This window comes from Elephantulus edwardii, unplaced genomic scaffold (assembly GCF_000299155.1).
Source record: "Elephantulus edwardii isolate Elephantulus edwardi_28Jun2011 unplaced genomic scaffold, EleEdw1.0 scaffold00078, whole genome shotgun sequence".
NCBI lineage: Eukaryota > Metazoa > Chordata > Mammalia > Macroscelidea > Macroscelididae > Elephantulus > Elephantulus edwardii.
Window position 1 is genome coordinate 1,488,589 of NW_006399828.1, and position 5,286 is coordinate 1,493,874.

Sequence of the window (5,286 nt, forward strand, 5' to 3'; positions counted from 1 at the left end):
ATTTATATTACATATATAAAACAAATCTATCCACTTTTGTTAAGTGTCATCGAGTCTAGTAGGACTCATTGTGAAAATATGAACACCTCATCTGAATTCTGTCCTTTCTTTACCATATTCATCTCTGACACGCTTGAGTCCATTTCTGCAGCTACTGTGTCAATCCATTTCATTGATAGTCTTTGACTTTTTCCCCTGACCTTTCCAAGCATGATGTCACTGTCCAAGGAATGTGCTAGCAATATGCCCAAAACATGTGAGATGAAGGTTGAACATGTTTTCCCAGCAGTTCTTGGGATATTCAGTGCTCTTCTCCAATACTACAACTCAAAGCCATCAATTCTTCTTCTATCTCTCTTAATCATTGTCCGGCAATGAATAGCAAGTTATTGAAAAGACTATGGCCTGAATCAGGTGCACTTTAGTCTGCAAACTGAAATCATTGCTTCTCAGAAATTTGGAGTGGTCCCTGACAGTGAACCCACGCAACACAATATGACTCTTAATATCCTGACTGCAGTTATCAAGGGATCCAAATCAGATGAAATTATTAACAGTTTCAATCTTTTCTCCTTCTATCATAATGTTACCTGTCATTTCAGTAGTTAAGCATTTTTGTCTTTTTGATCTTGAAATGCAATCCATATTGAAGTCTGGTAGTCTTTGCTCCTCTGTAATAATTATTTCAAATCCTCCTCTTTTTCAGCAAGTAAGAATATATTATCTGCATAACACAGGTTGTTGATGAGTCTTTCTCAGATCAAACTTGATGCCATATTCTTCGTCATAGAATCTTGCTTCTGATATGATTCAATTCCCATACAGATTGAATAGATATGGAGAAAAAATATGTCCTGATGTACACCTTTCCTGATTGTAAAGCATTCTTTGTTCTCTTGCTTTGTTTTTACAACCATTTCTTGGACTACGTATTTGTTTCATATGACCACAATTAAGTGTTCTGGGTTTTCCATTTTTCTCAATTTTAGGCAGAGTTTATTATGATCCCCAACAGTCAAATGCTTTTGCGTAGTCAATAAAACACTTTCAGCCAGGATCTATCAGACATTTGCAATGATATCCCTGATACCATGACCTCCTCTAAACCCAATTTGAACATCTCGCAGTTCTCTGGCAATATATTTCTTTGGCCATTTTTTTTTTATCTTCAGCAATATCTTGCTTGAAAGCAATTTTAATTAAACAAAATAAATTATTTCCATAGTGAGCTTTGGTGGCCTAGTGGCAAGGAGCTGTGCTGTGATACCGAAGGCACATGGTTCGAAGCCACAAGCTGTTCCACAGGAGAAGGATTGGCAGTCTCCTCCTGTGAGATTAACTGCCTCTGAAAACCCACCAGAGGGTCAGCTATGTGTCTGTTTTGACTCGATGGTAAAAACCAAAACAGAACAACTAACACCCCACACACACACATTCTATTGTGTCATTTTTCTTGGAATGGTAACAATTATTGGTCTTTCCCAATCAGTCAGCTAAGCAGCTGTCCTCCAAATTTTACGGCATAGAGTGTTGATTACATGCAGGGCTGCATCTGTTAGTTGAAACATGTCATTGCTATTTCTTGAAACATGAAACATTAGTATTCCATGGAATCCTTAGGCCCCATTTTTTTACCAAATCTTTCAGTTAGTGTTCAATGCAGCTGGAACGTCTTTCTTCATTAACATTGGCTCTCGTTTATATGCTATGTTCTGACATTTTTCAGTGCCAACTAGTTCTTTTTGGTACAGTGACCCTGTGTATCCCTTCCATCTTCTTTTAATGCTTACTGGATCATTCAAGGAAATATTAAAACCAATGAACTAATTCACTACTTTGTGTACACGTATATGTAAAATCTAAGTTTTCTGAGGTGTAATTTGGAATCATTGTCTCAGAACATGGACTGTACATCACCTTTTCTTATTTTTCGAGGAAGCATATACTTAAGCACAGTAGACTTTTGATCAACATTGATGTTTACTATGGAGTTTCACAATTCCTACCTAATGTATACCAGGTATAATAAAAGAGAACAAGTTGTCCTTGTCTGAGGAGTTTTGTGTTTAGCACTTTATCACTGAAGTTCATCTGGGGGGAAAAATGAAAAAAATCTAACACGTTGCATTTTTATTTCCCTTATAAATATCATAAAGGAAGAATAAAAGAAGCCTGAGGAACAGAAAGCACGTTCAATCATTCCTCGTATCACAGTAAATAAAGTTTATTACTTTGAGCTCACACCTCAGACTAATGGGACTGTATCATTTCATTGGTCTTTCTGATTGAGAATAAATGCTTCATTAAATTTAAATATAGTAACCTAATAACAATAGTAAAACTAGAGAGAATAATGACTTACATTAAAAGGCACAAATGCACCACTCTTTAAAATGTTTTCAAACTCAATATAAAGTACAAAATTTAATATGCACAGCCACATAATGAATGCAAAGAATTTGGAACAGTATGAGGATACAGTAAAACAAAATTTAATTTGAGAGCTATTTTGGAAGTAAAGTTTTTGATGTTTTGAAATGAGAAATGTGCAAGGAATAACAAATAATTATGTTCTTTATGTTACAGTCTGTGACAATGAGGTGGATGATGATAAACTTCATCAAAATCAACAATAATGGTAAAGGGACAGACGTGTCTTTTGAAAGAAGTGCAGTTCAATACTTTGATAAATTAATCAGATGACCTTGACTGACAAGGGCATAGGCTGAATAAGAAGCTGACCATGTGAATTTGGAGCTCAGAAGAGTCTGGACTAGAGATGATACAACCCTGTTTCCCTGGTTTAAGACATAAATAGCCAAACACTACCAGGTATCTTTAATTGAATGTCGCAAAAGTACTGAAAATTTAGTGACTTCAATGCCTCACTCAAAATATGACTAAGCAAAATTATTATCCATTAGCCCTTATTTCATCATTAAATGGTATTTCTAAACCTCTAGTTCTATATAGTGCAGAAATTTAGGAAATCATTTTCCCAAGAAGCCACAATTTAGGGATTTCAAAAATCCCAAGGGTCATCATAGTCCCTCTCATTTTCTCTGCTGGCACAAAACCCAAATTTATCAGTTTTATCATCTTAATAACAATGAAATCCATCAAGTTTTTCCATCTCAATCTTTACTTTTCTAATGTAATAGCTTCTAAAGGGTCTCTTTGTAGTCACTCTTTTCTGCTTGAGATATAATCTCCTCACTGAATCCGGACTTATATTTTAAAGACTTGAATCTGATCATGTAAGTCTTATGCCTAAACATTATATAATAATAGATTCCCTGGGGTTTTAAGATAAAGGTTTAATTCTTAAAGTAAGCTGCAAATCTGTCTGATCCTTTACTATTTCTTGACTTTATCTAGTTTCAGTCCCCCTCTTCCTATTGCAATACAATGGCCTATTTTTTATGCAAAACTCCGTTTTCCTTCTCATCTATTATTAAAGATCTATCAATGTGAGAAACTGCAGTAGAACTGGGCTACAGCTATGGTAAGGAATTCAGCTGTTAACCAAAGGTCAACCCCATATGCTCTGAAGGAGAAGATGGGACAGTCTGTTTCTGCTACTATAAAGAGTCAGCACCTTAGAAACCCTATGGGGAAGCTCTAGTCTGTCCTAAATATTTCCTATGAGTTGGTGAGGGCAGTGAGTGGTGGTTAACAATAAATAAAATGGACTTATATGAAAGAGATTAGAACTACTAAGATAGCCAAAAAGAAAAAGTTTGGAAGCTACAGAGCGAAAACAATACAGCAGCTTCATGTCAATTACCTTACAATGATGAATGAGCTTTATGATTACTTTCACCTTTTTTTCATTCTCTTCAAAATCCACATTTAAGGAAGAATTTGTGACTAATATAACTCTGGACATATTGTTAAAAGGGGCTAGCCCTTGTAAAAGGATCTCATGCTTAGAAACTTGAAGTGTTAGCAATATAGAAGATCCTCCATTGACAGCTGTTGTAACAATAGGCTCAAGTATATAAGAGATGTTGAAGATGGCATAAATAGGGATAGATTCCCATACGTCATTCCTAGGGTCACTATTTGTCATACTCAACTCGATGGGACCTAACACCAACAACAATAAGACTATTGGCACATGAATTACAGAGATTTTCTCTAACAACAGAAAAATCTGGAACTAGTTTCGTTATTCCCTATGGATTCCAGTGCAGGAGAGATAATTACCCAAGTAAATAAAGGTATATTTATAAAATTAATCTATAATCTACAATGTTGTTGTTATATAGTATCATCAAGTCAGCTATAACTCATAATAACCTTTGACCCAATGGATCTAAACCTAGCCCTATCTTGCATCATCCTCATGGACTCCACCATGTTGAAGCCCATTGTTGCAGTTACTATCACAAATCGTTATTGAAGGTCATCTTATCGTTCTCTGCTCACCTAATTTTTCATTTCCAGGGAGTATGACCAGGGCTCTCTCCATTTCTTGAAATACCTCAATTCATATTCCATCAATTCCTGAGGACTTATTTCTTGGCAAATGTCTTCAGTGCAGCTTTAATTTCCTCCTTGTTATCTCTCAATTTTTGATCATGTGCTACTTTCTGAAATGGTCCTGCACTAGCAAATTAATTTTGGCACAGTGACTAATGTATTTTTATCATGTTCTTTTTATAGGTTTTTTTTATTATTCAATATTTTGTGTATAGAATAACTTCAGTATTGCAAATGTTTGTTATGTGCCATCAAGTTGCCTGCAACCTATAGCATTCCTATGTACAACAGCCCTAAACCCTGCTTTACCCTGTGCCAATCTCACTGTCTCTGACAAACCTACCCTGATTAACCCAATCACTGAAACAATCCATATCACAAGGGGTTTTCCTCTCCCATGCTGTCCCCCCACCCTCCCAGGCATGGCACCCTTCTCCAAGAACTGGTCCCTCGTTGCAACATGTCCAAACTATGCCCAACAAAGCTTCAGAATCCTTGCCTCCAAGGAGCAGCCTGGTTTTACCCTCTCCAGGCTGAACCTGTTTGTTCTCTTAGCAGTCCATAGTATATTCAATACTATTCTCCAACACCACAGCTCTAAGACATCAATTCTCCTATTATTTCTTGTCATTGTTCAGCTCTCTGATTGCAATTAGCATATGACAATAAGTTGGGACCACTACCCTATGCTTACAAATTTGGAAGATAGTTACCTAACCTAATTGAAAAGAACAGATATGGATTTGTTGAACTAACAAGGTATAAGAATTTATCAAACAATATAATTTATATTGTATATTA